Source organism: Rhinatrema bivittatum, chromosome 8 (assembly GCF_901001135.1).
Source record: "Rhinatrema bivittatum chromosome 8, aRhiBiv1.1, whole genome shotgun sequence".
In the NCBI taxonomy this organism is placed as follows: domain Eukaryota; kingdom Metazoa; phylum Chordata; class Amphibia; order Gymnophiona; family Rhinatrematidae; genus Rhinatrema; species Rhinatrema bivittatum.
Window position 1 is genome coordinate 174,887,349 of NC_042622.1, and position 14,568 is coordinate 174,901,916.

The 14,568-nt window shown below is 46.2% G+C and overlaps 1 protein-coding gene across 2 annotated transcripts in view; it reads left to right on the plus strand.

The window, feature by feature from the left end:
* The first annotated feature begins 212 nt into the window (after positions 1-212).
* VMP1 (vacuole membrane protein 1) overlaps positions 213-14,568 on the plus strand; it is a 188,373-nt gene continuing 174,017 nt past the window's right edge. For both annotated transcript variants that reach the window (XM_029611543.1, XM_029611542.1), the window contains exon 1: positions 213-346. The gene's annotated coding sequence lies outside the window, so the exon portion shown is untranslated. The remainder of the gene's footprint in view (positions 347-14,568) is intronic.

Sequence of the window (14,568 nt, forward strand, 5' to 3'; positions counted from 1 at the left end):
CACCCCCCGCGCCTTAGCCCTGCACGCTCATTTTTATTTGGGAATCGTTATCTGTTAATTACTTCCCCTCTTGGTAACATTCGCCAGCAACTTAGATAATTAATTAAAAAAAACAACAACAAAAAAAAAAACCGAAGGCAAAAAACAGAAAGCAGAGTTGATGACGTTTTATCTGCCGCACGAGAGACGCAAAGTAGATAAAGTTAAAAGAAGGCGCAATGCGAGGAGGCGGGGCAGCTGTCAACGCGAGCGGAAGTGTGGTGACGTACTTCCTGCCGTTGGGGTGACGGAGTGTATGTTTGCGTGTAGGCTGAGAGGAGCCGCAGGGTGGCGGAGAGCTGGCGGGGTGAGTGTTGGGGGTCGGTTTTCGCGTGACGAAGTTTATTAGCAGACATGAGACAGCTGGGGTCTGTGCACCGAGAGCTGGTGGGAGCGTTTTCGCTTGGCTGTTGAAAGGTCCTAAACCTTACGCCTGAAAGATACCAGCTTCTTTGGGTTGTGCCGGTGACACTGATGGAAAGACAAATAAGACATGGGGGAGGGACTCTTCCTCCCATGTGTGCCCACTGGCTGCAGTGGTGGGGAAGGGGCTCGGGGGCCGACAGCCCGTATCTATTATTTTCTGCATCACATTGAGGGAAGGGAATCATTGCCGTTTCCATCTCAAGTCCTGAAAGTCATTAAACGTCCGTCATGCTTGATTCCGTACTTGTGATCTGAAGTTAGGAACAGTGACAGAAATAATGTGATAGCAGAGGTCCGTGACGTCCGTCACCCTTTCTCGGTCATTCACTGCTCTAGTGGAGGGAGAACAAGAGTCTGTCACCCTTTTCCCGTCATTTACTGCATAGGCGGAGGGAATTTTTTTTTTTTTACCAGAGGTAGGTCTTGTCAAACGGATCTGAACATAAGACTTGCCGTGCTGAATCCATAAGGCCCGGTATCCTGTTTCCAACAGAGGCCAATTCGGCTCGCTAGTACCTGGCAGGATCCCAATAGTAGATGGGTTCCATGCCGCTAAGTAGTGGCTGTTCCCTAAGTTTGCCTGGTTAATAATAGTTTATGGATTTCTCCTCCATGAACTTGTCTAAACCTCATTTTAAACCTAGCTATACTAACTGCCTTTACCACATCCTCCAACAATGAATCCACAGTTTGTGTTCAGTGAAAAAGAATTTTCTGAAGTGTCCTTTAATGTTTTATTTATTTGAAAAATAATGGGTTCACACTTACTCATTCTATTCATGACTTTATAGACATACCCTCCCTGAGCTGTCTCTTCTCCAAGCTGAACAAATCTAACCTGATTAACCTCCCCTCACAGGGAAGCTGTTCCATCCCCTTTATCATTTTGGTTGCCCTTCTGTGTACTTTTTCCAGTTCACCTATATCTTTTTTGGAATGCAATGAATAAAATTGCACACACTACTCTAGGTACAGTCTCACCATGGAGTGATACAGAGGCATTATAACATTCTCTGTTCTATTCTCCATTCCTTTTCTAATATTCTGTTTGCTTTTTTTTTACCGCTGCTGCATACTGAGCCAAAGATTTCGAAGTATCATCCACAGTGACATCTTTTCCTGGATTGTAACCCGTAATTTCTTTGATTGGGTGACCAGAGAGTTGGATCAGAGGAGAGTGCTAGATGATGTGTTCATGGATTTCAGCAAGGCCTTTGGCATGGTTCCATTTAGATGACTTTTGTAAGCACCCTTTGTATGGGCCCCCAAAGTGATTGATTGGGTTAGAAACTAAGTAGAAGCAATAAGTGGTGAATAGAGTCCACTCCAAGGAGGGGGCATTACTTATAGTGTGGCAGAGATTGGTCCTTACTGTTTTTTTTTTTTTTTTTGTTTTTTTACATTTTCATAAGTGATGAGGGAGAATTTTGGAAAAGCTTTTCTTTTGTGGATGATGCCAAAACCCGCAACAGGATAGACATTCAGGAAGGTGCAGAAAACAGGAGGGATCTAGCAAATGGTCTAGAGTCTAGCAACTAAGATTTAATGTTAAAAATGCAGGGTCATGCATTTGGATGCAAAAACCCAAGGCAACTGCTAAGTATTTGGGTGGTGGGGCAGGGGGGGAGTGTGACACGTTAAGCATGAAAGAAGAGCGGTGTCTTGGGGTGATTGTATCTGATGATCTTAAGGAGACCAAACAGGTGAATAAGAAACAAAAGACATCAGAAAGATGCTTGGGGCATAGGTTGGCAGAAGAAAGGAGGTGATATTGCTCCTGTATAAATCCCTGGTGAAACCTCATTTGCAATATTATGTACAGTTCTTTAAACCAGTGGTCCCCCAACCCTGTCCTGGGGGCCCACCAGCCAGGTGGGTTTTCAGGATATTCACAATGAATATGCATGAGAGAACATTTGCATACACTGCCTCTATAGCATGCAAATGTTCTCTCATGCATATTCATTGTGAGTATCCTGAAAACCCGACTGGCTGGTGGGCCCCCAGGACAGGGTTGGAGACCACTGATTTAAACCACACCTTTTAATAGGATATAAAACAGTCTATCCATAGGTTAGCTACAATGAGTAGTGGTGTTTGCTTTAAAGTATATGGGGATAGACTTAAATATTGAAATGTGTATACTCTAGAGAAAAGGCAGAATAGGGGAGACATGATGGAGATTTTTTAAAATACTTCCAAGGTATTGATGCACAGGAGGTGGGCCTCTTTCAAGAAAGGAGTCTGGAGTGAGGTCCTAGGATGAAGGTGAAAGGAGGTAGACTTGGGAGTAATTGCAGGAAATATCTTCACAGATGGGGTAGTGGATGTATGGAACAGCAGTGGAGATAACAGTATCTGGATTCAAGAAAGCATGGGGTAAACACAGAGGTTCTCTGAAAGAGTGATAGGGATAGTAAAGGTGAGTAGTTGATGTGGATAGGCAGATTAGATAGGCAGTATGAACTTTTACTGCTATCACTTTTTCTCTGTTTCTGTTGCGTGTCTGTGAAGGCAAGGCTGCTTTGCTGGCTTGTGGGCCGAGGTTGTATGTGACCTAGTCTCCTCTCTACCTCATTCTGTATGGTTATTCACCTAAGCATCATCTGTGTGTGAGTTATTTTTGTGTTTTGTTTTGTTTTTTTTTTTGGGTGGGAGCATATTTGGATTTTATTGAGAAGTGGGGAGGTTGGGAGGAAATTTGGTGGATAGATTACATGTCTGCAAGTAATCTTTAGATTTTTTTTAGGTAGGTGAAGGTTTTGGGATGTGGTACTGTGTACTTTGTGTGAAAGTTTTTGAATACTGTTGTGTGCTTTTATTTGTATCATGCTTCAAGAGCTATTTGGTAGTATAATGTGAAACAAAAATACATTTATTGTTAGTATACAATCAATATCTCAACTTATTACTTACCTGCACAATGTTCTCCTCTGTATAGCCTGTTCTAAAAACCAATGATCTCAGTGGTGTTCTAAATATTATTTATTTTTTATTTTTATTTCGAGATCTTGTATACTGTCGTTCCTAGTGAAAATCACTAGTTCACCAAGGTTCATGTTATTAACATTCATAAGTATTAGAGAACACTGAGTACATCAATAACGTACACCATTATTAGTTATTGGGCAATGGGTAGAGTATTCGGGTGGTAGCTTGGGAGGGTATTAGGGAGAGAGAAGGGGGTGTAAGGGTGAAAATGGGAAGAGTTAGGGTGAGAAAGTAATCATTCAATCAGTTGGTGTTGAGTTGTATGCATTTTGGAACAGCCATGTTTTCAGGTCTTGTTTGAATTTCTTCTTGTCAGTTGTGGTTCTTAGTTCTTCCGGCATGGTGTTCCAAAGTTCAGGACCTGCTATAGATATTCCCCTTTCTCTTGTTTGCGACAGGTGGGAGGTTTGTAATCTAGGGATTGAGAAGGAGATGTTTATTTTGTGATCCATTGGGGTTTTGTTTAAGTGGTATTCCAAGCAGATCATTATTTAGGTTAATGATATTGAATATGATTATTAATGGTTTATATTGGATTCTAGATTGAATTGGTAGCCGATGTAGTGCTTTCAATGTATGAGTAATGTGATCGCATTTCCTGGCTCTTGATAAGTCTTGTGGCTGCATTTTGCAGAAGTTGTAGTGGTTTTATGTGACAAGCAGGGAGACCAAGGAGCAGGGAGTTGCAATAGTCAAGGTTCGAAAATATTAGTGTTTGTAGAATAGTTTTGAAGTCTGTAGTAGTTAGTAAAGGTTTCAGCGGCTTAGTATCCGCAGCTTGCTATAGCTGGATTTTTATCAATTTACTGATATGCCCTTTCATTGATATGTTTTCATTCATTTGTACTGCTAGGTCTCTCACCTGCAACAATCAACATATAATGGATAGGACTGTTCTTACACCACTCGAAACTTGTTACTTTCGCCTGACTCTGGCACTGATGAGTTGCATCAGGGATTTATGATTGATATTGTTCAAGGGTACACTGTAGGATTTATTTATTCTGTTGAAGTGCCTCCATTCATCGCATTCCTTTTCATGGCATGAAGAATGGTATTATAAGACTGTTGTATGAGTGAGATGGCATTAGATTTCAGCACCTTTACTGAAAGTGTGTGGTGACTTCTGGAAGAGGTTGATGCTTTTCTAATTATTTTTTAGTAGAGAAGCATGATATGGTGCTGTTCCTGTGGTTCTGGTATGAGCAGATAACTTTAGTATGCTTTTTGGCAGCTTCACCGATCAGCTGTGAATGGATAATGTACTTGCAATATCTTTGGATGAGGAAAACTTAAATTCTAGGAGTGCAGTACTAGGAACTATCAAAATCTCTCACTGATATCTGATGGTAGTTGTGTATTCAAAGTATTTATGTGGTTTAGTTTTGATATGAAAGTGATCTTAAATATTGAGATAATAGACAAATTATATTATGTCAATTGAAAAAAATACAATAAAAATAATAAACATGTTGCTGTTAGGGCATGAGAGCATCAACCATGTTTAAATTTATTTATTTATTTTTAATTCTTATATACCGAAATTCCTGTATGAAATACAAATCAACCTGGTTTACATGGAACGGCTAATCGCCCGGGGTTTAAATAACCGCCCAAGGCTTTTACATAAAACTGTTAAATTTACATATAACGATTAAAAACAGTAAGTCTCAGTTTAACAATTAAACAGGAAATTGCCTGGGGCATTAAGTGTATACCTAACGGCTTTACATAAAATTAAACAGTAACTCGCCACTGGTTAAAATGAAGATGAAAATTGAACAGGGTAGTGGAGGGGGAGCAAAAAGGAGAGTAATAGCTGAAAGCAACGAGGGAATGAGTACCAAGAAGGAAGTTCGAAATTGAAAGGGAGGTGTAGAAGGGAGGGACGGAAAGAGTGGGAGAGATCCGGTTGGATAGTTGATAAGGAGGACTAATGTGGAAGGGAGGAGATCAGAGTTAGCTACAGAGGAGGGAGGACCTAGGGGGGAGAGAAAGAGGGGGGAGAGTAGGAAGGACAGCAAAGGGAGAAGTACCGCCTATAAAGAGAATCAGCATAGTGAGCTTAAGGAGATAGCACTTAAATTAAGGTATCAGATCATGCCATCTTAGTAGCATTAAGTATCTGGGAAAGCTTGGCTGAAGAGCCAGGTTTTTAGCTTTTTTTTTTTTTTAAACTCCGGTAGGCTGGGTTCAAGTCATAGGTCTGGAGGGAGCGCGTTCCATTGGTGAGGTCCTGCAGTGGATAGTGCTCTCTTCTTTAGTGAAGTTTTTGCTGGTGTGGCATACAGTGTGCCTTTGTATGTGCTTCTGATGGGTCTTGATGATGTATGCGGTTGAAGTTGTGTCCTTAACGAGATGGGCGAGATATTGTGAATCGCTTTGTGAATAATAGTGAGAACTTTGAAAAGGATCCTGTATTTGATGGGTAATCAGTGTAGATTACGGAGGATGGGGGTGATATGTTCTCTTTTATTGGCATTTGTGAGGATTCTGGCAGCGGCATTCTGGACCATCTGTAAGGGTTTGATGGTATTGGCGGGGAGTCCGAGTAGGATAGAGTTGCAATAGTCGAGTTTTCAGGCCGATACAGTAAGGAGCGGTAGGAAGAGCTGCATTAGTGCCGGGCGCACCCGCGGTTCCCGCACGCACAGTCCGGCTCACCTACCACTCGATACTGTATTTAAATTGCTTCCAAATGCAAGCAGCGTTCAAGAAGCATCCGTGAAGCGTTAGGCCCGCGCAACCCATTTTACTGTATAGAGCGCTATACAGTATCCTGGGTGCGCTGGCCTAACGCTTCACGGACACGCTGGTATCTGTCATTTCAAATGTCATTTCAAATGACAGGTACCAGGAAGTGGACGGTTCTCCTACGCTCGAGATTGCCAGTCCTCTCTTCCCTCCTCCCGAAGCAAGGCGCAAAAAGCAGCCTTGCTTCGGGAGGAGGGGAGAGAGGACTGGCAGTGTAAAGCAACAACTTACTTTTTTCGCAGCCCTCCTCCGGAGACGGACCGCGGCTCCCCTGCCTCCCGGAGGCGAAGATGGATGCCTGCATGGGCGAAAGCGGCCCCTGTGCGTGCAATTGGGCCGCTCAAGACGGGACGTCACATGTCGTGACGCCAAACGTCGTGATGTCACGCCTTGAGCGGCCCAATTGCAATCCCGAGCGTAGGAGAACCGTCCACTTCGTTGCTACTTTTTTTTTTTTTTTTCGCTTTTTTAGATTTTTTCCGCTTTCGTTGCTTCGGGAGGAGGGGGGAGAGGACTGGGGCTGCCCCGGAGACCAGCACCCATTGACGCGGCCAGGGCAGGTGAGCGGGGGCTGGGGGAAAGTTTGCCGCCTACCCTTACCCCTGCCTCTAACGCAGGGGTAAGGGTAGGCGGTAAGTTAGCAGGTTAAACGCGCGGCAAAACGGCAGGGTAAAAAAGCGATAGTTGGGGTGCGCGTTACCGTATGGGAGGGAATAGCTAATTCGATCATTTACATCTAATATACATGCCATGGGCGGAAGGGGTTACCCGGTGATTTAAAGAGGCAGTAAGAATCGGTTAAAGGGGATTGTATATCGCAGGAAGGGCTAACGCAGCCGGAAAGTGAGTAGAAAGCGGGTTAGGAGTGGGGTAACCGCGGCCGCACTTTACTGTATTGACCTGTTTGTTAGGATGATGGATTGTAAAACTAGACGAAAGTCGTTGAGGTGAAGGAGAGGTTTTAGCTTTTTGAGGACTTGTAATTTGTAAAAGCAGTCCTTGGTGGTGGTGTTCATGAATTTTTTTAAGTTTAGTTGTTTGTCCAGCCATGCTCCTAGATCCCTGACGTTCGGGGCGAGCTCGATGTTTAAGCTAGTGGATTGTGCAGAGCTTGATGGGTTGATAAGAGAGTCGTGGGAAATAAGTAACTTCTCTGTTTTGTTGGCATTCAGCACTAAGTTGAGGCTGGAAAGTAGGTGTTTGGCTGAAGGTGGGTTCCAGTGGGTGATGGTTTTTTGAAGTGACTCTGTAATTGGGATGTCTGTATGTCATCCGCATAGAGGTAATGAGTGAGCTTGAGGTTTGAGAGTAGTTGGCAGAGTGGGAGGAGGTAGATATTGAAGAGAGTGGGTGATAGTGAGGAGCCTTGAGGGACTCCCTGGTCTGACAGGACAGGCTGAGATTCCTTATTTATCCTAACTTTGTAGAACCTGTTGCACAAGAATGACTTAAACCAGCTAAGTGCTGAACCTTTGATGCCTATGTTTGCTAGCTGGTCTATGAGTATTGTGTGATTTACCGTGTCAAAGGCTGATGATAAATCTAAAAGCGGAGGTGGGTTCGAAGAACTCAAGGCTGAAATTCTGTTGAGGCTGGGTTGTGGGGAGGGGTGTTGGTGTGAGGCTGTGGGTTGTAAGAGAGCGGGTTAGGTTGGAGATTTTTGTCTTGAAATAATTGGCAAGTTCGTTGGCTTTGAGTGCTTGGTGGTCTGGAATGGAAGGAGGAGATGGTTTGATAAGTGATGAGACGTAAGAAAAGAGAGCCTTTGAGTCAAAAATGAAATTGTGGATTCTTTTTGCATAAAAGTCTTTCTTGGTTTTATGGATGGCATTCTTGTAGGTGTTGAGAATGGTTTTGTAGGTAACATGTAATGCAGAGGAGGGGTTTTCCCTCCAGCTTTGCTCTTCTTATTTCTTAGTTTTCCTGTATAATAGATTCCTGTATAATAAATTTCCTGTTTAATAAGGGCACTTCTTAAGGACAGACATGTCTGAAAGCTCCACCAGTATCTCTTGTATGTACTATTAAAATAAAACAAATACTTGTAGTTTATTAAATGTTGAATCTTAGTTGACCTTCACAGTTTGAATCTACTGTATGTCAGTGAGATTAGGGTACATGGAATTTTTACTGTCTGAGAGGATATATGCATACTCTGCTTTTCTAGTTTCTGCTCTGAAACTTCACTGTATACAAAACAGAGGAAATATCAGGCCTCTTTATGCATAGACAGGCATCCATCCCCCAAGTTCTTATCAGAATTTTATCTTTGGATGATTTCGCATTACTGTAAGGTAACTTTGCCGTCGTCTTCCATGGGTAAATAGCTACTCTGAGGAAAAAGCGTTTTTATTTTTTATTTTTAAATTTTTCCTGTAAACAATATAAGTTGAAAACTGAAATTGGGTTAGGACAGATACTAAAGTTATTTACTGTGATTTTTGGTCGATTAATTCATTTGTACAAAAAAGGTGTGGTGATTTGCTATTTATCAGGGAAGTATGTGTATACTGGGGGGTCAGAAGGAAGTGCATAATCTGGATATTTCCTAGTGTGTAGCAGATGGACTCAGGACCAAAGGGTATAGTGTACTCCTGATAGCAGTTGGAGACGGATCAGATTTCAGTCTGACGACAGCCCTAGTACATATACCCCTGCAGGAAGTGCAGCTCTTCAGTATTTTCCGTCTCCATAGCAGTTAGGGACTCTATGCACGCTCATAAGAACATAAGAAAATGCCATACTGGGTCAGACCAAGGGTCCATCAAGCCGAGCATCCTGTTTCCAACAGTGGCCAATCCAGGCCATAAGAACCTGGCAAGTACCCAAAAACTAAGTCTATTCCATGTTACCATTGCTAATGGCAGTGGCTATTCTCGAAGTGAACTTAATAGCAGGTAATGGACTTCTCCTCCAAGAACTTATCCAATCCTTTTTTAAACACAGCTATACTAACTGCACTAACCACATCCTCTGGCAACAAATTCCAGAGTTTAATTGTGAGTTGAGTGAAGAAGAACTTTCTCCGATTAGTTTTAAATGTGCCCCATGCTAACTTCATGGAGTGCCCCTTAGTCTTTCTACTATCCGAAAGAGTAAATAACAGATTCACATCTACCCGTTCTAGACCTCTCATAATTTTAAACATCTCTATCATTTCCCCCTCAGCTGTCTCTTCTCCAAGCTGAAAAGTCCTAACCTCTTTAGTCTTTCCTCATAGGGGAGCTGTTCCATTCCCCTTATCATTTTGGTAGCCCTTCTCTGTACCTTCTCCATCGCAATTATATCTTTTTTGAGATGCGGCGACCAGAATTGTACACAGTATTCAAGGTGCGGTCTCGCCATGGAGCGATACAGAGGCATTATGACATTTTCCGTTTTATTCACCATTCCCTTCCTAATAATTCCCAACATTCTGTTTGCTTTTTTGACTGCCGCAGCACACTGAACTGACGATTTCAATGTGTTATCCAGCGTTAGAGTAATTTTACCAAACAAAACCAAAATAAGAAGAAATCTTACCTTTACAGACGAGCCCCGCTCTCCTGCGGTGACACCCATTGGGTCCCTCCCCCAGTTGAGAATTCCCGAGGTGATTTCTGCGATCCCTCAGAGGTAAGCCTCAGTCCAGCAGCCGACCCTCGGCAGGGACCTAGCCCCCAACATCAGGTGAGGCTGAGAGGCAGCAGGTGCAACTTCGAGCACGGCGGTGAAGGTATTTTCCCTCTCCCTCCACAGCCGGAGACCGCCCAGAGCAAGACCGAGAAGCACCGAGACAAGGTAAGGTAGAAATCTATTTAAAAGTCTCCAGTCTCCGAAGCTCGAGGAGTCGCACAGGTCGCCAGCCGGGACCAGTGCCACCGGGTTGATCTGCCCTAGCAGATCTGTTCGCTGCCCTGTCCACTGTCCCAATCTGTGCGCACAAATACCTTGTGCGCAAAACATGCGCCCAAGTACCGTGCAAACAAGTGACTTGCATAGCCACGTGCTTACTGTGCCGGGCGCATAACTTCGATCTGTGCGCACAGCAGCGGGCACATCTTCCTGAGCGCATAACTGTATTTTACGTGCACAAGCCATGGCACCACCGGAAAAGAAACTCAAGGCTCAGGGCCTTTGTCTAGCATGCCACTTTAGAGCTGCACAGCATGAGGTCACGGCCCTGTATATAAAGTGCGAGGAGAGGCCCTAGGGGATCCAGCCCATGGCCCACCCCAGCCGGTGCTGGGTTCCAGCCTCTCGAACAATACACTGGACCTAGCATCTCCCAGCGGGACCCTCCCTCAAACGGGGCTCCCCAGGGACACGGCGCCTCTGAATTTAGACCCAGCATCTTATCTCCTGGGTGGAATTCTTCAAAGGTCTGCATCCCTTCGTCCACATGCAACTGGAGCCTCCGATAATACTAATAATAATTCTACCACCCAGAAGTCCCACCTTCGGGGACACAGACAACTCAGATGAGGATTCAGAACCCCTGGAGGAAGGGGAACTCCCTCTGGGGACAGAGCCCCACTGAACCATGAGACGCTTCTTCACCAAGGAATAGCTTCCAGACCTGGTCACACACAGCTTGAAGGAGCTTACTATCCCGGGCACAAATGCCTCGGGGGAACCTAAGGCATATCCCCTACTAGAGGGACTCTGTCAGACCTCCCGTTATTTCCCATTATTACAAGCCGTCCAGCAGCTAATTGACCTGGAATGGGATGCCTCGGAGACTACGTTCAAAGGGGGGGGGGCGTGCTCTGGCAGCCATGTACCCTCTGGACCCAGCTGCCAAAGATCTCCTGGCGTGTCCGAAAGTGGATGCCATGGTCTGCGTGGTTTCGAAGCGCACTATTATCCCAGTGGAGGGAGGAGCAGCATTCAAGGATGCTCAAGACAGACATCTGGAATCCATCCCCAAACAGTCCTTTGACATCTCTACTATGTCCCTACAGATCGCGGCCTGCTGTGCCTTGGTGACATGAGCCTGCTTATCACAGACCAGGAACAACACTCCTGGGGAAGCCCTGGAACCAGCAGTATCATTCCTCACGGATGCCGCTTCAGACCTGGTGCGCACCGCAGCTAGAGGAGTGTCATCAGCCGTGGCTGCCAGAAGACAACTCTGGCACCAAAGCTGGTCGGCCAACGCATCTTCCAAAACGAGACTCACAAGGATGCCCTTCAAGGGAACCCTCCTGTTCGGAAGCGAACTAGAGAAACTAGCCAACAAATGGGGCGAATCCCCACTACCGCGGCTACCGGAGGACAGGAATAAGAGAAACCAGCGACCCTTCCCCTAAACTTCCAGGGGCAGAGGATCACAGCGCTTCAACCCATATAGAAGCACATATCAAGCGGGCAGGCCAGGGCCAGTCCTTTCGGAACAAGCACAACAAAAGAGGAGCCAGCTCGGGCCCAGGCCCTAGCCGCACTGCACAATGAAATATACACACAGGCTCTTAATCATACATACATACACATGATTTCTCTCACACACAAAGGATCTCAATCATACACACATACTCTTTCTCACACACAGGTTTTCAATCACAAACTTACACATACAGGTTCCCAATGGTAAACTTACATTCATGCTCTCTCTCTCACAGGCAGGCTCTCAATCACAGACATACTCTCTTTCACAAATGCAGGCTCTCAATCATTCACATACATGCAATCTCTCACTCACACACATGCAGGATCTCAAACACACATGCTTGCTCGCTCATTCACTCTCTCTCCCCCACCCCCACCCTGGGAACTCGCGGCAGCAGCAGCCTCCTCCCAACACTAACCACCTTCATTTTCAGCCCTCGCGGAGGAGGAGTCCCATCGGCCGCGGTTGAAGCTCTTCATTTTCCTCCGAGCCGCGCTGCAGTCTTCTTTTCGTTGGACCGACGCAGACCACACTAGCATGGCCTCTTCTTGCCGCGCACGCACCCGATGCTCTCCACTTCCTCTTCCTGGCCACGGGGGGGAGGGGGCGGGAAGAAGAGACCACACTAGCGTGGTCTCTTCGTCCCGCGCACGCACCCGATGCTCACCACTTCCTCTTCCGGGCCGCGGGGGGGGGGGGGGGGGGGCGGGAAGAAGAGAGCACGCCGGTGCCGCCGACTCCAGCTATTCTGCCGTGTTCCACCCGGGCTGACAGCATTTTAAGCCCGGGCGGAGGAGGACCGGGGAGCAGCTGGGTTAGCGGGGGACTGGAAAGTGTGGCGACACTTGTCTGCGAGCCAGATGCAGCCCTCAAAAGAGCCATATCTGGCTCGCGAGCCATGGGTCCTGACCCCTGGTCTACACTAAGGAAAACGAAATTATCAGGTAAGTAATTTCTCCATTTATTTAGAGGACAATCTCCATATGCAGTGTCCTATCTCTAGAGTAGTAAGATCAACCTGTTGATGGCTTAGGTTAAGTTTAAAAAAAAAAACAAACAAAAACAAACAAATCTCAAACTGTTCTTATAATAATTATAATTCATGCCTATGCCCATGTGACATTGCACCTGGACTATTGTAATACCCTCTCAGGTCTATCCTGTAAAGTGCGGCCGCGTTTACCCTGCTCCTAAGCCGCTTTTTACTCCGTTTTCGGCCGCGTTAGCCCTTCCTGCGATCCCGAATCCCCTTTAACCTACTCCTACCGCGTCCTAAATTCCCCGGGCAACCCCTTCCGCCCGCGGCATGTATATTGCATGCAAACGAGCGAATTAGCTCGATATTGCATGCAAACGAGCGAATTAGCTATTCCCTAGCATCCCGTAACCCGCGCCCCGACTATCACTATCTTTCTGCGCCGTTTTGTCGTGCGTTTAACCTGCAAACTTACCGCCTACCCTGACCCAGGCGGTAGAGGCATGGGTAAGGGTAGGTGGAAAGCTTTCCCCCAGCCCCCACTCACCTGCCCCGGCCGCGATCATGGGTGCCGGTCTCTGTGGCAGCCCCAGTCCTCTCCCCTGCTCCCGAAGCCAAAAAAAAAAGCGGAAAAAAACGTTGCAGCCCCCCTCCGATGTCCGGACTGGGGCTGCCACGGAGCTGCAACGGCGAAGCACAACGGGGAAGCAAAAAAAAAACCAAAAGCAATTTTTTTTTTTTTTTTTTCCAAAAGCGACAATTTTGTTTTTTTTTCCAAAAGCGACTTACTTTTGGGATCTGTCAAGATCCCAAAAGTAAGTCGCTTTTGGACGCCTGCACAACTTACTTTTCTGAAGCCATCAGCAGGAACACGATCTTAGCTCCTACGAAGACAAAGATGGCCACCTGCACGGGGGGAAGCGTACAATTGGCCGCTGAAGACGTGACGTCACGACGTTTGGCGTCACGGGATGTGACGCCACGTCTTGAGCGGCCAATTGTACGCTTCCCCCGTGCAGGCGGCCATCTTTGTCTTGAGGAGCAAAGAGGAGCTAAGATCGTGTTCTTGCTGATGGCTTCAGAAAAGTAAGTTGTGCAGGCGTCCAAAAGCGACTTACTTTTGGGATCTTGACAGATCCCAAAAGTAAGTCGCTTTTGGAAAAAAAAACCAAAATTGCTTTTGGTTTTTTTTTTGCTTCGCCGTTGTGCTTCGCCATTGCAGCTCCGTGGCAGCCCCAGTCCGGACATCGGAGGGGGGCTGCAACGTTTTTTTCGCTTTTTTTTTTTTTGGCTTCGGGAGCAGGGGAGAGGACTGGGGCTGCCACGGAGACCGGCACCCATGATCGCGGCCGGGGCTTTTTTCGTTTTATTTTTTTTTTTGCTTCGCCGATCTCAGTGTCTATTCTACCCTCCTCCCGGAGCAAGGCTGCTTTTCGCGCCCTGCTCCGGGAGGAGGGGAGAACAGACACTGACATCGGCGAAGCAACTTCCTGGTATCTGTCATTTCAAATGACATTTGAAATGACAGATACCAGCGTGGCGTGAAGCCTTAGGCCCGCGCACCCAGGATACTGTATAGGCGCTGTATCCAGTAAAATGGGTTGCGCGGGCCTAACGCTTCACGGGCACTTATTAGCCGCGGCATGCATTTGCATGAAATTAGAGTTCAGGATCGAGCGGTAGGTGAGCTGCACTGTGCGGGCGGTAACCGCGGGTGCCGTAGGCACTAACGCAGCTCTTCCTACCGCTCGGTACTGGATAGGCCTGTCTGTGAGATGGTTTTTTAAGGCTGTGAGACTATTGCAGTTAGTCCAGAACATGGCTGCCCCACTGCATGTTGGTTGGTTGTAGACCTAGAGATTTCCTGTTGTGAGTAGTGCCAAATTTAAAGCTTTGCTTGATCTTTAAGACTCTAAGGGGGTTAGCCCCTAGTTATTCAACAGACCTGTTTCAGTTATTTTCTGGCCCATTCCCTGAGCCCTTAAGTTGGGAATTTGCTAATAGTTCTATCATT